The sequence below is a fragment of the Boleophthalmus pectinirostris genome, unplaced genomic scaffold (genome assembly GCF_026225935.1).
Source record: "Boleophthalmus pectinirostris isolate CB_2022bp ecotype Guang Dong unplaced genomic scaffold, ASM2622593v1 HiC_scaffold_18, whole genome shotgun sequence".
Taxonomy (NCBI): Eukaryota; Metazoa; Chordata; class Actinopteri; order Gobiiformes; family Gobiidae; genus Boleophthalmus; species Boleophthalmus pectinirostris.
Window position 1 is genome coordinate 31323495 of NW_026571133.1, and position 24117 is coordinate 31347611.

Sequence of the window (24117 nt, forward strand, 5' to 3'; positions counted from 1 at the left end):
CGTAATTGTGTTTTGTTTAATTTAAGCATGTTTGAGTAATCCTGTGTTATTAGTCTGTCTATATCTCCAAAAGCTCAAAATGCTCTGTTCAACCTTGTGATGTCATGAAGTGGTAGTTAACAGCTGCCTTTTACCTTTAGTTCAGTAAAGATAGGCAGTTCCAGAACTGAAATTATTCAAATGGTGTTAATGATTAAGTGAGATTCAGGAGCTGGACCACGCCTCAATCTCCTCTCCAGCCAACCACAGCTCATCTCAGCCACGCCTTCAATTACCCAGAAGCGCTTTTTATATGGCCTGTCCCAACAACACCGTCCACGTCAGCTCTCTCAAGATTCTCTCAAGATTGGAGACAGAACCCCCACCCTACGTTTTTCCCCCAGCCATCATATCTATCTGCCGTCAATAAATATCTATATCGTATTCCATTGTTGTGGCGTTGTCCTTGCTAATGAAATGATTCTAGAGAATGTGTATGGAATTTAATAACACAGTGGAGCACTTCCTGTATTACCACCTGCCATCACTCAGTTTGAGAGAAGAGCTAAGCCTAAGTATGCAGGATTTGTGTGTTAAACATGTGGGAATTAAAACAAAACTCCATGTATGTTTTTGATGAGGAAACAACATTACAACATAGGTCATAAAACAGTGTAATATGGACCCTTTAAAGTTCAGTTTGGGCCATTCACGTTCTAGCAGATACATTTTTTCCCACTTTATTTTCTATGTTATCACATAGAATTGAGTCGAGTTGGGTGCAAAGGAAGGAGACACAATCTTAAAAAAACAAACAAAAAACAAACTTGATTCACGATATTCATGAATTTAAATCCCTAAATCTAGTGTAAACATAACTAAATAGTTTGATGCGGTTTGAGGCCAGGAAATATCTTTGGAGAATTGACCAATTTGATTTGTTTTTTACAAGAAACAGACAAAATGTGCTGCTCCGACTTCCTAACAGCTGGCATGAACAAATTCTGCATGAAAGTGGTTCAGAATCCATTTAGAGAAGTAGAAATCCTAAAAGGAACCAAGCTGTGCCTGTTTGAAACAAAAAAAAACAAAAAACAAATACTATTAAGAGCCATTCAAGCAGTTTGTGTCACCAGTTCAAATGTTTGTGCTGTGTGAAGGTTTTGATGAAAAGAAGCAACAAAAGTCACTCTTTGTAGGGTGGCCATTCGTGACATGAAAATTATTGTTTTTTCATTACAATCAAAATATTTTCTTTTTTCTTTATTTGTTCCAGCCTGTTCTATTCTTGAAAAGGGGAAGTATGACCCTGGCGAAGTGCATGCTTAGCAAACAAAAACATTCATTAAAATTTGTCCATTCAACATCCAATTTAACATATACTATTTTAATTTAATGGATGCATGGAACTTATCGCAGTAACATAAGGGTAGGCTATAATTTTATATAATTGTAATAATCACCAACAAAGATAAAGACAAAGATCGCCATTATACCGCCAGAATGTGCAGGGGAAAAAAGCAAATTAATAATGTTTTCTTCTAGATCAATGTTGTTTTCAGGTACAACTAAATACAATTCTATTACAGTTTCTTAATTATGTAACCTATTCATTATATTAAAGGGACAGTTCAGAATTTTGGAAATAGGGCCTCATTTCCTAGTGAGACAGAGTACTGTAGATGTGTGGAGACACTTTTTGAAATAATCCATCCAGTCCTTGTATTTGGAGAGGTTGTTGGTGCTAGGCTAGCGCAAGTCAATGGCCATAGTTAGCCTGCCAATAAAAACAGTCTTACCCACTCCCCAAAGCACCTGAAGCAAATCTATTATTACGCCAGACTGTCAATGTAAATGTCTGTGTTAATAGAATAATTTCAGAAGTAAAACTAACCTTGTACCGCATGAATCGTTGCACATTGAGGGACTATTTTCTCGGTAGCAACGGAATTTTACTCTGCTCCAGTAGTTGTGATGATATGATCGTGGCCATATCTGGAACAGGCTTCTTCCTGTGCTCTATGTGTCACTATGGCAGCTGCAGGTAAACAAACTATTACAGTTGGTGCCAGTTGATATCAGTCCGCCACTGCTGAGCTTTCTATCAGGAAGTACAATTCACTGCTGCTGCTCAGACATAAATCCTTCAAATGCAAGGTTAGTTTTACTTCTAAAATTATTCTATCAACACAGACATTTACATTGACAGTCTGGTGTAATAATAGATTTTGCCTCGGGTGCACTGTGGAGTGGGTAAGACTGTTTTTAGTGGCATGCTAACTATGGCCATTGACTTGCGCTAGCCTAGCACCAGCGACCTCTGCAAATACAAGGACTGGATGGATTATTTCAAAAAATGTCTCCACACATCTACAGCACTCTGGCTCACTAGGAAATGAGGCCCTATGTCCAAAATTCCGAAGCGTCCCTTTAACATTGTAATTATTTATATCCATAACATTTTTAAAACTCCGCAACTTTAATAATTGTCATGACATAATCGCTATTCGCAACTATTATGGCCATGATCATTGTGCCACCAAATTTCAGCATTGTACCATTGTTAGCCTGCAGTAACATTAATGGTAACACATTTCATGCAGTTGAAGGATCAGTTTGTGCAGGTTTTTGAGCGTCCAGACACAGTGAGAACATGCAAACAACACATAAAAAGCACCTCACCATCTAGGAACTGTATGAGATTGCATACTTGCTGAGAGAGAAGAATACTAACCACTGTGCCACTCTGATATTTTGTTTTGTTTATATTCCATGGATATCACGGCTCAAAAATGGTGCCACATGACCATCTCCATAGTTGAAGGTTTTGGAGGACTTTGGGCCATGATACAGTTGAATGTTTTTGACCTTGTGGTGGACAGTCCTGTATAATTCAGTGTCCCCTCTCCTGGCCCACGACACACAGAGGAGATGCATGTAAATGATAGGGCCCTTGTCATTCATCACTGTCGCCACTTTGACACCGGGGAGGAAATAACAGCCCAGCCAGACTGTGTCACTTCCTGTGTGCAGCTACTTTGTCTTTGTTTAGCCCAGTTTAGGTGGCGAGGCGAATTCCAAATGCCCTGCCACACGCCCACCTACAGCACCTGCCTCCATGGCTTTCATTAAAGGCCCAGTACCCGTTTTTTCCTATGTATGTGAGCAAAATATGACTTGTATGTCCCAGTACAGAAATATTATACAAGCAGGTCTTAAGGTCAACACAGTTTGCATCTGATTATAGTGTGTTTTATTGTCCGATAATCAGGAAGTGTGCATTAGCAGGCTAGTTGTTAAACTCATCACTGGGAATAATCAGGAATGCATCAGGTAAGTGAGGATTCATTTTAGACCTCTGCAAACCGATTAAATAGACTAGTCAACCAGATACAGCACCTTGGATTGGATTGGAGTTTGTGTGAACAGAAATTGTACAATGGTTCCTGTGTTTACCATAACTTAAATTTGTGGGTATTGGCTCTGGTCCGGTAGTTTAGCTGCATTTATTGGACACGGGCAAATTCAAGACAGCCAAGGAGTCAAAGGTCAATAAAGGGTCAATATAGCAGATATTACTTCCTGAGCTAGTATATTGTGGGTTCAAATTTATGTCTGCGGACTCCATCATCCATTTATAATTCACCAGTTCCAATTGATCTATTATGTATAAGTATCTGAAATCTCAGTGAAATGTTCAATTCGCAAGAACTTTGTATAGGATCTCTTTAAAACAGACCTATTGTGCAAAATCGGCTATTTAGACCTTTTAAACATGTTATAGTCGTTTCCCTTTTGCATTTAGTCTCCAGAAATCTTTATCCTACTGTACTCAAGATGTCATTGCTCCCTCATTTTCACTGCCATTGCTATACACCCACTGCTCTGTACTTACTGTGCTCTTCAGTTTTATTTTCTTAATCCGTGATGCACATTTGGCAGTATCGCATAGTCATTTTGGTACAAAAGAAGCCTGCATGGCCATTTGTTGTGATGACGTTTATGGTGACATCAGCAGACTTGTTTTTTATTAATTCCATCCATGCATCCATTTTTTCCGCTTATCCGGGGCCGGGTCACGGGGGCAGCAGTCTAAGCAGGGACTCCCAGACTTCCTTCACCACAGACACGTCCTCCAGCTCCTCCTTTTTTATTAATTTGTTCAGCAATTTAATATGTCCAAATGTATAACGATATAGAAGATTCAAGCACTTTTTTAAGCGAATGTTTTCATCCATGAAGAGCACTCATTGTTCACATTTTTGGATCCAGTAAAGCACACACGGCCTTACCGGTCCTCTACTCTGTCTTATTTACAAGAGTCACCAGGAAACATATTCTTATTCAAGGAACATAAGAACCATATCGAGCGAAAGTAACTATAGCAAACCCATTGGAATCATAACGCTGTGTGAATAGTCAATTGTAACACTGTATCACTGTTATCACAGTTCTCTATAGTGGTTTTGAAGCTGTCAAGTGAGCACGCCATATTATTGGTTTCCATTTTATATAAATATGCTACAGTGTCTAGACAGTGTCCTATAAATCCATGCCCCAGAGCTATCACAACAAGTTTAGAAAAGGGAGTGATGTGTAAAGACAAAAGGGCACAGAGTTTTCATGACTGGCTCTTGATGTGCACAAATGGCCGCTCTCATGCTGACTCATGTCCTCATTCAAGCGAGCACCACCATCACTCTTTTCTGACAGCTGTCCAAAAAATGAACTAGTGCTGGGTTGCCCACTTGTCCGGTCTCCACGTCATATTTCTTTCATATCATGATTCATATTTGAGCCAAGGCGAGGGGGCCGTACCTTTGAGTGAAGCTGTTCTCCTTCCTGCGACAGTGAAGGGTGACGATCCGGTGGCCCTCACTCCGGACATCCTGGCTCACAGTCCACAGAACCGGGTTACTGGCTCTTGCCCCCAAAAACGCCACGCCATCCTTCAGTCTCACTCTAAAAGATAAAAAAAAAAACATTAGAAAAACACATAAGAGAAGGTCGTAAGAAAGACATCGGGTTAGAGGAAACTCTGCGAGGTCGTACATTTAGTGTCATTGTGTCAGTGGCAATTTCAGCTGCTTCTCTGGTGCACAAAGCCTGGCAAAACGAATCAAATTAGATGGTCCTTTAAACCGTTTCACTCAAAAGGTCAGGAAACAAAAGCTTCAAACATCAGTCTCAGAAGGCAGTAGACTGGATACTCCAAGTTATACTCCAGATAGGCACAAGCAGAAATCCATTTACTAATTGTTTTAATGCGAATTAAGAGGAGATGAATTAGGATGAAAAAGACTGAGCCGATTCACTGCACCAAGGATTTACTTTTTAAATGGCTGTCACAATTACAATAACCTAATTATGGTTATTTCAGCTTGGCGTGATCATTTAGCATAATCACTCAAACGATTTCCCTTCAACCAGGTGAATTATTTATTGTGTAATAGAGACAGAGACAATGTCATTTTGGGTTCTTTGTTTTCCAATTTCGCGCATGAGCAAATGTGTCTTCTGGTGTCAACATGGGTTTTGTCTTAAGCCTAACCATAAACTTCAGGACTCTCAGTTTGAAACTTTAGCCTGCGGCGATAGCAAATAAAAATCTCAGCACTACTGACAGTTTTTGTCACAAATATTTTGAGCAAAAACAGCAGCACTGATTCATACCTGTATATTTAGACACCAGCAGGATGCAATTTGTAGTTCTCTTTAAATGGGATTCAAGGAGTGTTGAAAAGTACATTTGACGCAATGCTGTAATTTCAGTGTTTTTCAGCATAATTGTATTTTTTCCTTACAAAAAAATAAAACCCACAATTTAGAGAATATAGAGCAAGCTCTTACTACCTGCTGTGTGTTTTTTTTATTTTATTTACCATTTTAGTTTGGTTGGCAGTTGCCAAGACATTTAAAATTTGTGCAAAGGTGGTTTGAGATGGCATTTTATAACGGACCCAGGAATAATTTTATTAAAGAGGAGGTTGTGCAAAATAGACTTCCCTCATCAGAAACATGCCTGAAAGGGTTTTATACATCATCCATGTATATTTGAGTAATCTAGTGATCTCTCCTGGACCCTATTTGCACCCTTCTTACAGCCTACATTACCTATGCTCTTGCATGACAATTTCCCACTGATTGTGTTGTGAAAGCACTTTGAAAGGGGTGGGCATCAAAAACGAAACTGAAACTTATTAATAGGGTAAAATGAAGCAACTAACTACCACTACAACACAGCACAAGGTGGAATGGAGCATTTTGAGCTTGACAGAGATTGACAGATAGACTAATGATGCAGTGTAACTCAAATGTGTGAATGAACTGATGAAACAAAACACAACTTCAGGTATGTTTTTGACGAGGTAACAACATTCCAACATGGTTTAAAACTCAATTTTGTGTAATACAAAAATAAAAATTATAAAATTAAATTAAAAACAAAGTAGTCTAAAGTTTTTTTCACTACTAAACTCACATTTAATCAGATCAAGCCAACCAAGCACTATTAGTATCACTGCGATGACACTAAATTATCAGTAGTTCCACATGTACCAAAACATTCCTTGATATGCTGCTGGATGCTTCAGTTTTGCAGTATACATGCCAAATTGCATGCTAGCACAGTGCCCAGTCCCTCTCGAGCCCACTTGGTCACAGCCGGTGGAGAGCGGTTCAATCACAGCAAAAGCATGACCCTTTCTCTGCTGTTGTCCTCCTGCTCCGTCGTGCGAAATTACTATGAAGTACATCCACCGCTTTCCGAGTTTCTCTTTTACAACATGACAAATTGCTCTTGTTCAAAGCCACTGGCACGAACGGCAGATTTGATGGCCAGGGAAGAAAGATGGCAGGGGGGAGTAAGTGAAGCTATAAGGTACATTTCTATCCTGGGACTTTTTTCTATACATCTGAATAATTGAAAAAAAAAGTCTGTATAGTAGCACGGTGATATACAGTACAGGATAAGGGAATATTCACGGTGGATAATGACAAATCAGACAGCAGCCCTCTGAAGTGTACGTTCATTAATCGCCCATGTTCAACCACTGGCTTTTGATCTTGTACCATTCGCAGGAACAGCAATAACTATGTATGCTGGCTAACTAGATAACATTTAGACAGTCTGTAGACGTAAATTTGTACTCAATAAGAGTATCCTCATTTTAAGAAAGTAATATTTGAGAAACACACTTGAGTTTAGATGGAAATGTAATTTCATATTCATGAGCTAAGGTAATCATAGTGGAAAGATAACCGACTACTATTACACATAAAATATATTATCATGCTGGCGTCATGAAGGCCCCTCAACTGTGTATCATTCGTTCATTTTTTTTCAAATATAAAACCAAAATAAGAGAACGAAAAAACAACATTTGCTTCATTATTTGTTCAAAACCAAAATGAAAAAAATGGATAGCAATAGTTTGTTTTTTCATTTTTTGATTTAGTGTTTAAAATCAAATAATGGAAAAATTTTAAAAAAGTTAATGGCCGTTTCCTATGACTAAACTGCGATGCTGGACTGAAACAGTCTCAAAAGTCTCAGTCCCAGTCTAGTCCTCAGTCCTAGTCTCAGTCCTAGTCAGAAACGGGAAACGCCGTTTCCGTGACTTAAGCAAAATGACATAATTGAAAAATGACAAAAGGAATCGTTATCCGTTTTTTCATTTGGTTGTGGAGAAAATAATGAAGAAAACTGTGTTTTTCGTTTTCTATTTTTGTTTTATATTGAAAAACGAATGAACGAATGATACACTGAGTCCCCCTCCTATATGAATAGCCACAGATAATGCTAGCGAGTAGCAGATTTTTTTCCATTTGTACCAAAATGACTGATTAAAAAATATAATTGGAGAATGAAGTAAGTAGAGTGCATAGCGTCTTGAAAATAAGCAATTCAAGATTGCTCAAACATGCTCCACTCCAAATACAACTGTGGGGGAAACAACTAATTACTGGTTAAAAGCTTTAATGGAAGATTTTGCCTAACAGGTCTGCTTTAAAATAAGCAAATAAATGAAGGTAAATGTACAGAGTATAGACACTCTGCATTAACACCAAACACAAAACTGGGAGAAGTTAAGTGACACTCTTCTACCATTCTTCATCCATGGATTACATAACTACATAAACTTTTTCATTTCTGTTTCAAATTAAAACTGAAGCAATATTAGGAAGTGCCACACCTACAGGTCAGTATCAACACTAATTGCCTCTTTGCTGAAAGTTTTGATTTACCCTGGCAAAAAACATTTGGGAGGTATTTTGAATAGGATAATGAGCAATGTTGGTTTAGTGAAACCGTAAATGCTTCAGCTAACAGCAACCATGGTTAAAGTTTAATGTTATGGTTGTTTGTATTTTGGATAATTTTTACCAACAATGTACATTCTTCTACAAACAGTAAATAATTGTTTCGGGTGTTCAGTTATGGTCAATATTTTTTATAATGTAGTGCATTGACAATTATCCATTTAAAAATCCTTCCCTGTAGGAGGATGATGCATAACCTTAGCGCTTTGTACAAACTGAAAAGCAGTCCTTAAAANCCTTCATGACGCCAGCATGAGTAATATATTTTAATGTGTAATAGTAGGTCGGTTACTCTTTCCACTATGATTACCTTAGCTCATGAATATGAAATACATTTCCCATCTAAACTCAAGTTGTAGTTTCTCAAAATATTACTTTTCCTTAAAATGAGGATACTCTTACTTGAGTACAAATTTACAGTCTACAGACTGTCTAAATGTTATCTAGTTAGCCAGCAGTACATAGTTATTGCTGTTCCTGCGAATGGTACAAGATCAAAAGCCAGTGGTTGAACATGGGCGATGTAATGAACGTACACTTCAGAGGGCTGCTGTCTGATTTGTCATTATCCAACCGTGAATATTCCCTTCATCCTGTACATGTATATCACCGTGCTACTATACAGACTTTTTTTTTCAATTATTCAGATGTATAGAAAAAAGTCCCAGGATAGAAATGTACCTTATAGCTTCACTTACTCCCCCCTGCCATCTTTCTTCCCTGGCCATCAAAATCTGCCGTTCGTGCCAGTGGCTTTGAACAAGAGCAATTTGTCATGTTGTAAAAGAGAAACTCCGGAAAGCGGTGGATGTACTTCATAGTAATTTCGCACGACGGAGCAGGAGGACAACAGCAGAGAAAGGGGTCATGCTTTTGCTGTGATTGAACCGCTCTCCACCGGCTGTGACCAAGTGGGCTCGAGAGGGACTGGGCACTGTGCTAGCATGCAATTTGGCATGTATACTGCAAAACTGAAGCATCCAGCAGCATATCAAGGAATGTTTTGGTACATGTGGAACTACTGATAATTTAGTGTCATCGCAGTGATACTAATAGTGCTTGGTTGGCTTGATCTGATTAAATGTGAGTTTAGTAGTGAAAAAAACTTTAGACTACTTTGTTTTTAATTTAATTTTATAATTTTTATTTTTGTATTACACAAAATTGAGTTTTAAACCATGTTGGAATGTTGTTACCTCGTCAAAAACATACCTGAAGTTGTGTTTTGTTTCATCAGTTCATTCACACATTTGAGTTACACTGCATCATTAGTCTATCTGTCAATCTCTGTCAAGCTCAAAATGCTCCATTCCACCTTGTGCTGTGTTGTAGTGGTAGTTAGTTGCTTCATTTTACCCTATTAATAAGTTTCAGTTTCGTTTTTGATGCCCACCCCTTTCAAAGTGCTTTCACAACACAATCAGTGGGAAATTGTCATGCAAGAGCATAGGTAATGTAGGCTGTAAGAAGGGTGCAAATAGGGTCCAGGAGAGATCACTAGATTACTCAAATATACATGGATGATGTATAAAACCCTTTCAGGCATGTTTCTGATGAGGGAAGTCTATTTTGCACAACCTCCTCTTTAATAAAATTATTCCTGGGTCCGTTATAAAATGCCATCTCAAACCACCTTTGCACAAATTTTAAATGTCTTGGCAACTGCCAACCAAACTAAAATGGTAAATAAAATAAAAAAAACACACAGCAGGTAGTAAGAGCTTGCTCTATATTCTCTAAATTGTGGGTTTTATTTTTTTGTAAGGAAAAATACAATTATGCTGAAAAACACTGAAATTACAGCATTGCGTCAAATGTACTTTTCAACACTCCTTGAATCCCATTTAAAGAGAACTACAAATTGCATCCTGCTGGTGTCTAAATATACAGGTATGAATCAGTGCTGCTGTTTTTGCTCAAAATATTTGTGACAAAAACTGTCAGTAGTGCTGAGATTTTTATTTGCTATCGCCGCAGGCTAAAGTTTCAAACTGAGAGTCCTGAAGTTTATGGTTAGGCTTAAGACAAAACCCATGTTGACACCAGAAGACACATTTGCTCATGCGCGAAATTGGAAAACAAAGAACCCAAAATGACATTGTCTCTGTCTCTATTACACAATAAATAATTCACCTGGTTGAAGGGAAATCGTTTGAGTGATTATGCTAAATGATCACGCCAAGCTGAAATAACCATAATTAGGTTATTGTAATTGTGACAGCCATTTAAAAAGTAAATCCTTGGTGCAGTGAATCGGCTCAGTCTTTTTCATCCTAATTCATCTCCTCTTAATTCGCATTAAAACAATTAGTAAATGGATTTCTGCTTGTGCCTATCTGGAGTATAACTTGGAGTATCCAGTCTACTGCCTTCTGAGACTGATGTTTGAAGCTTTTGTTTCCTGACCTTTTGAGTGAAACGGTTTAAAGGACCATCTAATTTGATTCGTTTTGCCAGGCTTTGTGCACCAGAGAAGCAGCTGAAATTGCCACTGACACAATGACACTAAATGTACGACCTCGCAGAGTTTCCTCTAACCCGATGTCTTTCTTACGACCTTCTCTTATGTGTTTTTCTAATGTTTTTTTTTTTATCTTTTAGAGTGAGACTGAAGGATGGCGTGGCGTTTTTGGGGGCAAGAGCCAGTAACCCGGTTCTGTGGACTGTGAGCCAGGATGTCCGGAGTGAGGGCCACCGGATCGTCACCCTTCACTGTCGCAGGAAGGAGAACAGCTTCACTCAAAGGTACGGCCCCCTCGCCTTGGCTCAAATATGAATCATGATATGAAAGAAATATGACGTGGAGACCGGACAAGTGGGCAACCCAGCACTAGTTCATTTTTTGGACAGCTGTCAGAAAAGAGTGATGGTGGTGCTCGCTTGAATGAGGACATGAGTCAGCATGAGAGCGGCCATTTGTGCACATCAAGAGCCAGTCATGAAAACTCTGTGCCCTTTTGTCTTTACACATCACTCCCTTTTCTAAACTTGTTGTGATAGCTCTGGGGCATGGATTTATAGGACACTGTCTAGACACTGTAGCATATTTATATAAAATGGAAACCAATAATATGGCGTGCTCACTTGACAGCTTCAAAACCACTATAGAGAACTGTGATAACAGTGATACAGTGTTACAATTGACTATTCACACAGCGTTATGATTCCAATGGGTTTGCTATAGTTACTTTCGCTCGATATGGTTCTTATGTTCCTTGAATAAGAATATGTTTCCTGGTGACTCTTGTAAATAAGACAGAGTAGAGGACCGGTAAGGCCGTGTGTGCTTTACTGGATCCAAAAATGTGAACAATGAGTGCTCTTCATGGATGAAAACATTCGCTTAAAAAAGTGCTTGAATCTTCTATATCGTTATACATTTGGACATATTAAATTGCTGAACAAATTAATAAAAAAGGAGGAGCTGGAGGACGTGTCTGTGGTGAAGGAAGTCTGGGAGTCCCTGCTTAGACTGCTGCCCCCGTGACCCGGCCCCGGATAAGCGGAAAAAATGGATGCATGGATGGAATTAATAAAAAACAAGTCTGCTGATGTCACCATAAACGTCATCACAAACAAATGGCCATGCAGGCTTCTTTTGTACCAAAATGACTATGCGATATACTGCCAAATGTGCATCACGGATTAAGAAAATAAAACTGAAGAGCACAGTAAGTACAGAGCAGTGGGTGTATAGCAATGGCAGTGAAAATGAGGGAGCAATGACATCTTGAGTACAGTAGGATAAAGATTTCTGGAGACTAAATGCAAAAGGGAAACGACTATAACATGTTTAAAAGGTCTAAATAGCCGATTTTGCACAATAGGTCTGTTTTAAAGAGATCCTATACAAAGTTCTTGCGAATTGAACATTTCACTGAGATTTCAGATACTTATACATAATAGATCAATTGGAACTGGTGAATTATAAATGGATGATGGAGTCCGCAGACATAAATTTGAACCCACAATATACTAGCTCAGGAAGTAATATCTGCTATATTGACCCTTTATTGACCTTTGACTCCTTGGCTGTCTTGAATTTGCCCGTGTCCAATAAATGCAGCTAAACTACCGGACCAGAGCCAATACCCACAAATTTAAGTTATGGTAAACACAGGAACCATTGTACAATTTCTGTTCACACAAACTCCAATCCAATCCAAGGTGCTGTATCTGGTTGACTAGTCTATTTAATCGGTTTGCAGAGGTCTAAAATGAATCCTCACTTACCTGATGCATTCCTGATTATTCCCAGTGATGAGTTTAACAACTAGCCTGCTAATGCACACTTCCTGATTATCGGACAATAAAACACACTATAATCAGATGCAAACTGTGTTGACCTTAAGACCTGCTTGTATAATATTTCTGTACTGGGACATACAAGTCATATTTTGCTCACATACATAGGAAAAAACGGGTACTGGGCCTTTAATGAAAGCCATGGAGGCAGGTGCTGTAGGTGGGCGTGTGGCAGGGCATTTGGAATTCGCCTCGCCACCTAAACTGGGCTAAACAAAGACAAAGTAGCTGCACACAGGAAGTGACACAGTCTGGCTGGGCTGTTATTTCCTCCCCGGTGTCAAAGTGGCGACAGTGATGAATGACAAGGGCCCTATCATTTACATGCATCTCCTCTGTGTCGTGGGCCAGGAGAGGGGACACTGAATTATACAGGACTGTCCACCACAAGGTCAAAAACATTCAACTGTATCATGGCCCAAAGTCCTCCAAAACCTTCAACTATGGAGATGGTCATGTGGCACCATTTTTGAGCCGTGATATCCATGGAATATAAACAAAACAAAATATCAGAGTGGCACAGTGGTTAGTATTCTTCTCTCTCAGCAAGTATGCAATCTCATACAGTTCCTAGATGGTGAGGTGCTTTTTATGTGTTGTTTGCATGTTCTCACTGTGTCTGGACGCTCAAAAACCTGCACAAACTGATCCTTCAACTGCATGAAATGTGTTACCATTAATGTTACTGCAGGCTAACAATGGTACAATGCTGAAATTTGGTGGCACAATGATCATGGCCATAATAGTTGCGAATAGCGATTATGTCATGACAATTATTAAAGTTGCGGAGTTTTAAAAATGTTATGGATATAAATAATTACAATGTTAAAGGGACGCTTCGGAATTTTGGACATAGGGCCTCATTTCCTAGTGAGCCAGAGTGCTGTAGATGTGTGGAGACATTTTTTGAAATAATCCATCCAGTCCTTGTATTTGCAGAGGTCGCTGGTGCTAGGCTAGCGCAAGTCAATGGCCATAGTTAGCATGCCACTAAAAACAGTCTTACCCACTCCACAGTGCACCCGAGGCAAATCTATTATTACACCAGACTGTCAATGTAAATGTCTGTGTTGATAGAATAATTTTAGAAGTAAAACTAACCTTGCATTTGAAGGATTTATGTCTGAGCAGCAGCAGTGAATTGTACTTCCTGATAGAAAGCTCAGCAGTGGCGGACTGATATCAACTGGCACCAACTGTAATAGTTTGTTTACCTGCAGCTGCCATAGTGACACATAGAGCACAGGAAGAAGCCTGTTCCAGATATGGCCACGATCATATCATCACAACTACTGGAGCAGAGTAAAATTCCGTTGCTACCGAGAAAATAGTCCCTCAATGTGCAACGATTCATGCGGTACAAGGTTAGTTTTACTTCTGAAATTATTCTATTAACACAGACATTTACATTGACAGTCTGGCGTAATAATAGATTTGCTTCAGGTGCTTTGGGGAGTGGGTAAGACTGTTTTTATTGGCAGGCTAACTATGGCCATTGACTTGCGCTAGCCTAGCACCAACAACCTCTCCAAATACAAGGACTGGATGGATTATTTCAAAAAGTGTCTCCACACATCTACAGTACTCTGTCTCACTAGGAAATGAGGCCCTATTTCCAAAATTCTGAACTGTCCCTTTAATATAATGAATAGGTTACATAATTAAGAAACTGTAATAGAATTGTATTTAGTTGTACCTGAAAACAACATTGATCTAGAAGAAAACATTATTAATTTGCTTTTTTCCCCTGCACATTCTGGCGGTATAATGGCGATCTTTGTCTTTATCTTTGTTGGTGATTATTACAATTATATAAAATTATAGCCTACCCTTATGTTACTGCGATAAGTTCCATGCATCCATTAAATTAAAATAGTATATGTTAAATTGGATGTTGAATGGACAAATTTTAATGAATGTTTTTGTTTGCTAAGCATGCACTTCGCCAGGGTCATACTTCCCCTTTTCAAGAATAGAACAGGCTGGAACAAATAAAGAAAAAAGAAAATATTTTGATTGTAATGAAAAACAATAATTTTCATGTCACGAATGGCCACCCTACAAAGAGTGACTTTTGTTGCTTCTTTTCATCAAAACCTTCACACAGCACAAACATTTGAACTGGTGACACAAACTGCTTGAATGGCTCTTAATAGTATTTGTTTTTTGTTTTTTTTTGTTTCAAACAGGCACAGCTTGGTTCCTTTTAGGATTTCTACTTCTCTAAATGGATTCTGAACCACTTTCATGCAGAATTTGTTCATGCCAGCTGTTAGGAAGTCGGAGCAGCACATTTTGTCTGTTTCTTGTAAAAAACAAATCAAATTGGTCAATTCTCCAAAGATATTTCCTGGCCTCAAACCGCATCAAACTATTTAGTTATGTTTACACTAGATTTAGGGATTTAAATTCATGAATATCGTGAATCAAGTTTGTTTTTTGTTTGTTTTTTTTAAGATTGTGTCTCCTTCCTTTGCACCCAACTCGACTCAATTCTATGTGATAACATAGAAAATAAAGTGGGAAAAAATGTATCTGCTAGAACGTGAATGGCCCAAACTGAACTTTAAAGGGTCCATATTACACTGTTTTATGACCTATGTTGTAATGTTGTTTCCTCATCAAAAACATACATGGAGTTTTGTTTTAATTCCCACATGTTTAACACACAAATCCTGCATACTTAGGCTTAGCTCTTCTCTCAAACTGAGTGATGGCAGGTGGTAATACAGGAAGTGCTCCACTGTGTTATTAAATTCCATACACATTCTCTAGAATCATTTCATTAGCAAGGACAACGCCACAACAATGGAATACGATATAGATATTTATTGACGGCAGATAGATATGATGGCTGGGGGAAAACGTAGGGTGGGGGTTCTGTCTCCAATCTTGAGAGAATCTTGAGAGAGCTGACGTGGACGGTGTTGTTGGGACAGGCCATATAAAAAGCGCTTCTGGGTAATTGAAGGCGTGGCTGAGATGAGCTGTGGTTGGCTGGAGAGGAGATTGAGGCGTGGTCCAGCTCCTGAATCTCACTTAATCATTAACTCCATTTGAATAATTTCAGCTCTGGAACTGCCTATCTTTACTGAACTAAAGGTAAAAGGCAGCTGTTAACTACCACTTCATGACATCACAAGGTTGAACAGAGCATTTTGAGCTTTGGAGATATAGACAGACTAATAACACAGGATTACTCAAACATGCTTAAATTAAACAAAACACAATTACGGTATGGTATGTTTTTGTGGAGTTAACATTTTAACATGGCTTAAAGCTCACAAGAGTCAACTGCATAAAGCAGGACTTTTGCATCACATGCAGGTATGATATTAACAGCACTACAAACTATATATAGTAACTTCAATGAATTTAAAAGAAAACTCAATTTTTTTTATTTTAAAAAATAGATAGTAGATCATGAGAATTGGCAAGTTAATTGAATTGAATATTGTTGGATTATATGTTTTTGTTTGCTTTTGTGAATCATTAACAATAGCATATTGTACTGCTGTTGACACATGTACAAATACTTCTATACTCTAAGATGTAATTAAATTGTGCAAACATAGCATATACAGCCGATAACTATTTTCTTTTGGGATAAGAGGTAGGAATTTTTTTTTTTTTTTTTTTAACTCCTACCTACTCCTTTTGAGCACCTCAGCTGTCTACCAAAATCACAAGGCATTTACTGTAATATACAGAAAATTATGCTCAAATAAAGACATAAAATACAACATCGCAGGCTCCATACATTGCAACAGCATAGAAGTCTCTTACTGTCAGTTGCATTGCCATATAGTGCTTATTAAAAGTTTATGACAGTGAGCAGGATTCCTCTGCCTATTTGAACGACAGGAGAAGCTGCAGTGTAAGCTCTATGTGACAGTATCTAAACCATGGCGCTAGAAGGCAAGTTTCAACCCAGGACAGCAGTGCCTCACAGCTAAAACAAATTATTCAGCATGTATCAATAACAAAGTCTTCTGCATAATATCTCCGCTCATGTGTGCGCTCTAAGACTCTCGTCAAGAAGACACTTTGCCAACATTGCTCCGTCTTAGGTGAGCTGCCTGCTGAGCTATGGGCTACAGATTACGTGTTTAAAGTACCTGGAGCCCTGAAATATTGAGCAACTTGGGTATGATTTATTTAAAGTTGTGTGCTGTACCGAGGTGATAGCCACAAAAAGCTAATGTACTGTCACGTTTGTCTCAAGCTGAAATAAATAAAGGGGAAGGGCATGCAAAAAAAAGAAAAAAAAAAGAAGCAAAAACAAAAAACACTCTGCTTATCATAATTTGCTCTGTATGCAAATGTAGGTGGAAGTGTTGGCAGCAAAACCTCAAGGAGACTTACGTTGAAACTTTTACGACCTCATTATTAACTTGGTCAGATTTATATTTTTGATTGACCCATGCATGTTTGAGTAACTTTGTGGTGTTCTGCATTTGAGTGCTCAGAAAATAGCTGATTTCACTTACCCTTTCCCCTGCCCACTGCTCTGTGCTTACTTGCAATTAGAGAAATTCAGACTCTGTGTACGTTGTTTTAGACCAATATTATATTTTACACTGGACATATTGTAAAATAATGATCTATAGTTTAACTCTAAATATCCAGAAAAGAGCATATATCGTCTTTAAAATGATGGGGTTCCTATATCAAGCTCTCTTCTGATCTATGACATAATATTTCCTCTTCTAAAATGTACCTAGAGTTTTGCTTCATTCTCACGTTTATCACAAACTCTGCATATTTAGGCTTTTAGAGTTTTCTCCTCAACAGAAAACACTCTGTTCTGTCTTGAAGTAGTAATATGGAGGAGTACTTCACTGTGTTTTTAAACTCCATGCACTTTCACTAGAATCCTTTCACCTGGAATTGCCAATCTCTACTGAACAAAAAGTAGCTGTTAACTTGAAAATTACCACCTCATTACATCACAAGGTCAAACAGATAATTTTGAGGTATGTGAGTGACCTTGTAACAACAACAAAAAAATCATCTTTTTGTACCCAGCGCAGCCTTAAACTGCATTAAAAATGGATCATGCACCCTTGCCTTGTGTCTCATGAATCCCACAGTACAGCACACCAGACCTCTGCGAATGTCAACGCTCCGCTTCATTTCAGTAAATAACAGCGCGTTCTCTGACACCTACAAACAGCAGGGCGAACAAATAAACAGGCGCACAAATGCAACCCTTCTAGCGTCTTTTCACCTTCAAAGGCCTGAGATCACCAGACGCCGCCGCGCCTTTCAATTTGGCTGCTTTCGAGTGAGGCCCCCCACAGAGAGAGCGAGTGGGAGTCAGGGCTTACTTTGCCAGAGTGACAAGACAGCCTTACAAACACCTACATTGTGATGCAAGCATAAACCTCACTTATCTCACAACACCACGGCTGAATGAGTGAATGACTGCGAGCAATTTGAGCCTGCAATGGTGTATTCACTGCGTTTCATCGCCTTTTGTGGCTGTTGAGATGAGATTACGATGCATGGAGAAATAAAATTGCTGTAGATGCTTTGGACAGTTTAGAGTATTGAGTGCTGTATCTATGTATTAAAAAGGCTGCAAAAAGAACCCACAACATAAATATATCAAATATAAAAGAAACTTGCAGGGTCATTTTGAGTATAAATATATCAGATTTTACAGTTGTTGTTTTTTTTTGTCAAAACAGCATCTTCGTAAGAAAAGGCAGCTCCAGTGGTAGAGCGTTTGTCCACTGATGTGAAGGATGGCGGTTGCACAGATGAATGCTGTCATGTCCTGGGGCAAGACACTTAACCCACCTCGCCCCCAGTGTCTGCGTACACTGGTCTGTGAATGTGTGTGTGAATGGGTGAGTGGTTCCTTGATGTAAATCTCTTTGAGTGCCTTGAATGTGGAAAAGCGCTATATAAAAATGTGACCATTTACCTCCCAAAACTCAAGTCAACTCACGCCTATGTGGTCCGTATAAATTCTATAATAATCTTAATAAAATAATTTGTCAGCTAATAATAATTAAAAAAAAGACTGGAAAGATTGGATATTGATAACTATAATGGAAGTTTTGCCACAAGTTCTGTAGTTTTTGTGTTCTTCTGTGCATTTAAAGGTCCTACACAACATTGACTTGTGAGCTTTAAGTCTTGTTATAACATTGTGTTACCTCATCCATAATATACCTGTAGTTATGTTTTTGTTTCATTTACACATGAGTAATCCTTTATTCTTGGTCTTGTACATCTCCAAAGATCAAAATGCTCTGTACCACCTTGTGACGTGGCATAGTGATAGTTTTCGTGTTAACAGCTACCTTTTAACTTTTGTACAGTAGAGACTGGCACTTTCAGACTAGAAATTATCCAAATGATTCTAGTGAAGGTGTATGGCATTTAAAAATACATTGAAGCAGTTCAGTGGTGTTTGAACACAGCCTAAATATGCAGGGTTCGTGTGTTAAACTCGTTTGTGAGAATTTAAACACCACTCCAGGTACATTATAACATACGTAGATCAGAAAGTAGCGTAATATGAGCCCTTTAATGAAAGTCTATACTTGTTTCGGTGAAAATAGGTTAAAGAATCCAATTGTTTTTCTAACACGTTTTAAGCATTAGAGAATGGAGGCGTTCTGCGTTCGTCCCAGCCATCTGCGAAGGAGGTGACACGGTTCTCCTGAGGGCCTTTGAGCGGAAATAACAAGAAGACGCAGTCAATAGAGGCCATTGGAAATCCCAGGCTTGCTTTAGACTGAATTCATTTGCATTATTCTCATTTGTGTCAAGGAAGACTCTGTTTTCTTATAAAATGTCCATAAAGATCGCAGTTGGATAAGACTACGTTTACTAAGCAATGTTGTATAAACCAAATGGAAAGCAATGAATAGTGCATGTTCACATTTGCTTCACTCCAGTATTTCTTTCTCCCCTGAGTCGACCTAGTTTCAATTTTCATACTATTCTTGAGTGTTGACAGAAGATTGAATTTCTTGACGTGAAAATTATGACTCTTTTCAGTCTTCTGCTTTCAAAAGTATGGTATTATTAGCTTACATAATCGTGCACTTTCAGACCTTTTCAATGAGACAAGTTGTACTAATAATGAAAGATATACGTTAGCATAACATAAGGTTGGGTAAGCTACGATCAAAATGATCCCATCTGATAAAAAAAAAGTGTTCTGTTGTGTGGTTTTTGGCTACTAAACCTTAATTTTGTTGATTTATGAACTTGAATTTATGGAGATTAAGTAGTTGGATGAAGTAACATGCTTTATTATCCTTTTAAAAGTTCAATCCATCTATTTTTATGTATGCATTTTTCATCCTTAAAGCCTCACTGCGTAACTTTTTAGCCAAGCAATAGACTAAAAGTGTTTTTGTTAGACATTTTTATTGCACAAAATAAAGCGTGTATCCTTACTATGAGTGGGCTTGCCTCTCCACAAACTTGCCTCAGTTATAGCCCAGAGGGAGCCCTTGTTGTCATGGAAATTTTGCTGCTCTTCCATCTTCCACTATATGGCATAAAACTTATCTCTAGAGGATACTACAATCATGCGTGTGATGTACTGCCACCAAAAAGTTCTGCGGTGTTTGTTTAAGCTGATGGTGTGTGGTGATAGGTGGATGTGAATGGTACTGTACTGTCATGTCTCAGTTAACCAGAACATAATCATGAATGATCCATCAGGGACTTGCTCTGCTGTATCCAGTCTCAATGAGGTTACTCCAGGCCCCTTGTGTGTCTGTGAACAGACCACTCGCTGTGCCAGATATGGACACTGTGCCGATTTCCTGATCTCATTATGCATGTCTGAGTGGCCCTGAAACACTGTGTACGTTTTAACCCAATTTGATTGATTGTTCTCATGATATGGTAATAATAGCCTGCAGCCTGGTGCAGCACAGTCCCCTCCCTTTCTCATCACTTGCTCGCAGGGTGACAGTTTTGCTCGCTCTCTCCACCCCTCACATGAAACAGGCCTGTTATTACGTGGTCCCTTATGGAAACCAAGGGGACATTTGTCATTCACAAATGCATTAGTTAATATGGTCCATGGTTCAGTCTGACTGTAATGATAGTGTTTTTTGCCTTATTTGGAAAGGCATGGAAATAAGCAGTTGTTATTGGTTCGTTGGTTTAGTTACAACATGACATCACAATGTGCATGGGTTGAGTTTGAGGCCACTTATCTCCACCCACAGCTCTGTATTTATTTGTGATTATAAAAAAAAAAAAAAAAGACTCATACTTGTAAAGAGTCATTGAGTTAAACATGAGTATCCATTCTTCAAAAATAAAAAATCAAAGATGAAATGCCACTATGAAGAAATGGGGCGATTTTTGCAGTGTTAATCAGGACCTCAATGAACCTTTTTCTTAGCCAGGCTCGCGCCAACTAGTGCCTCCGCTCAATTTCATTTCTCTGCAGCGAATAGGTCAGGAATCAGAATACACTAGCCGGTTCGCAAAAACCCCGGAAGTGTGAGTTCAGGCACCAGCCAATCATCGAAGAGCCAGACATTCTGTGTTAGCAGTGATTCCCGAGATCGAGGATTTAAAGCCGGAACAAAGAGAATGTTCAGTGAATTTTATCAAGGGATAAAACGTTATTGTCCTCCTTCCTACAGGATTTGGGAAAAGCTTAGCGGCGCATTACATATCTCACGACCAAATAGCAGCGACTGGTTAAATGAAAAAAAAAAAGCACCCGCCTACCATCGAGCGAACAAATTCTAATGCTGCAAGGTCAGACGGTTTCCACAAAGTGAAACCAGCTGATAAATCAGGCTACCTTTTTCTACCACTAAGCCATTTTATATCGGTATTGTGCTTTACTATGAACAGAATGTAAAGGGGTTATCTAGTTATGATGTAGTGGTACACTAAAGCATTCCATGTCTTCTTTAATCTATATATAGTCCATTTCATGACAGAGAAAGTAAACATTCCCATGCTCAGACATTGGCATTTTGTAATGCAATTGTGTGTAACTCACTCGCTTGCTTGTGTGGTTAGCTTGTAGATTTAATAAGTTCTTTGCTTACAGTTTGGTTAAGTGACTGCACCTCATAATCACATAAGCACACATTGTTTAGAGTTTAAGTGTCTCTGAGGCCGGCGCTCTCAAAGCCGCGGAGTAGTTAGGAGTCCCGGTAATTGACAAAACAATGATGAGTGAAGATTGAACGAGAACTCCGCTCGATAGCCAGTTCTCCACTGTCCGCAAGAGAGGTCAGAGGGCCATGTGCTGTTCCCGCTCATCGCACAAGCTTAACTCACGCAGCCAATGAACACATACAATCAATGCACAGACCAAGCAGAGCGGCTGGGAGCACATTTACAACCAAGGCTAAATCAAAGGTCCCTTCAACCACCATCCGATTCCAATGGGAGCAGGCGCCACACATCAGCAAGATGCATGATTGTTAATGGCCCACTGGTTCATTGTGTGTGTGTGTGTGTGTGTGTGTGTGTGTGTGCGTGCGTGCATGTGTGTGTCAATGGGGGGAGGGAGCAGACACCTTTATGTGCGTTTGACTGAGTGGGAGATTAAAGAGGGGGCTGCCATTAGTCCTGGCCTTGAAAACTGTGGCACTTGATTAGTTTTGGTGTTGTAATGTGTTTAATTAGCAGCGGTTCAGAACAGGGTGCAGCAGCTGACAAATTGGACAGATTTAACCCTCTGATGTGCGTCTAGAGATATCCAGGACTGGTTCAGTTAAAGGGCCCATATTGCGCTATTTTCTGTATCTGTATGTATGATCTATAATGTTATTTCCTCATCAAAAACATCCCTAGAGTTGCTTTGTTTCATTCACACATTAACACACAAATCCTGCATATTTAGGCTGAGTTCTTGCTCTCAAATCGGCAACACACTTTTCCACCTTGTGATATCATGTTGTAATACAGGAAGTGCTCCACTGTGTTTTTAAACTCTTTACATCTTCATTAGAATCATTTGGATTATTTCAGCCCTGGAATTGCCAATCGATAGCTGTCAAATTGAAAATGACCTCTTCATGACATGACAAGGTACAGATAATTTTGAGCTTTGGAGATGTGGGAAGACTAATAATGCAAGATTACCCAAACGTGTAAATGAAACAAAACACAGCTCCAGGTATGTGTTTGTTAGGTAACAACATTCTAACATGGCTTAAAGCTCACAACAATAATTTTTGCGTAATATAGGACCCTTAAAGTGGATGTACCCAATTTTTGTCCATATAGTTGAGGAAAAATTTGCTTTACTCCAGACAGTACAAATATGTTGTTAAAGCAGCTGTTAAGGTAGAAATGAGACCACTGCATGCTGCTTAATCTTTTTATTAAGATCTATATCCTTTGAAGACCAGGAAGTGCGCTGATAGCATGCTAATGTTTGTTAGGATTACCTTGACGTCAAAACTCTGCTTTCCGCCTTTGACAGTTGTAAATTCATCACTGTGTATCCCGGTTATTATCGGAATTTCCCAGCCACAGTATCCCGGATTTTCATAACCGGTATACTGGCTTATTCTAGTACTGTATATTTTGTATATTGCATGTATTTGCATGTATACTTCAAATACATGCACCATGATGAAACTGGGATACTCAAAACACCCAATCATAACCAGGATACTGATGTGTATGTATACGCACTCAATGTGTTAGGAAAGTGAGGAATACGTTCACTAATCTTTTACAACAGTTCTGTGTGTTTTTAAAAATCAGGTACACTGCCTTAAGTGGAAAAATTACATGTTTTCCTTCATGCTTTATGAAATAATTGCAAGGAGAACAGTTTCATCTATTTTTTAGCAGGATTCCAGTAGTAAATAATGGGTTTGAAAGCATTGGTTGCATTTGGGATCGGAATAAATGCAGGGCCTGTAGCAACCACAGGCATGTATTTACCATGGAGAAAATCTACCCAAAATATGCTCAAATTGGTATATTTTTCATCCTGTTGTTTCCTTGTCTGCAGTAGAATTTTGTGTTGACAGAGAGGCAGACACAATTCTCCTCCCAGGTGGTCTCATTTGGGACTTTTTGAATTGCTGTTCCCCTCAATTGACCGATCAAATCTAAAGGTAGCCTTGAATAGGCTGAAAGATATTTGAATAATACTGTAATCTTTTGAAGCAATCATCTAGATATCTTATTTTGCCTGGTGTTTCCCTGCAGGCCCTACTAATTCATCAGTCAAACTCTCTCTTCTTTTTATATTACAGATTTGAACAGCAGCTGGAGGCAGGCTACCAGGCAATCATTAGATGGATCCACAATATTGATCGCATATAATTTAATTTGCATGAGTGGCGTATGAATCCTTGCGTGTTTCTGTTCTGCTCGAGCATGAAATCGCAATAAAGAAACCAACCACTGGAATGTCAAGTCGTACTTATTCTGTCAAACCTGTCGCCATTAATGGAAATCAAATATCTACTAATGCCATAATGAATTGGATTAATTGAATCACATGAGAATGATTAATAGCATATCTCGCCACTAGCCTCC

General features: G+C 38.8%; 1 protein-coding gene across 1 annotated transcript in view; it reads right to left on the reverse strand.

The window, feature by feature from the left end:
- The window catches only part of LOC110174153 (transmembrane protein 132D-like), a 52977-nt gene extending 48053 nt beyond the window's left edge, over positions 1–4924 (reverse strand). Inside the window, exon 1 of the mRNA XM_020940210.2 lies at positions 4798–4924. The gene's annotated coding sequence lies outside the window, so the exon portion shown is untranslated. The remainder of the gene's footprint in view (positions 1–4797) is intronic.
- Between the last annotated feature and the right edge of the window lie 19193 nt (positions 4925–24117).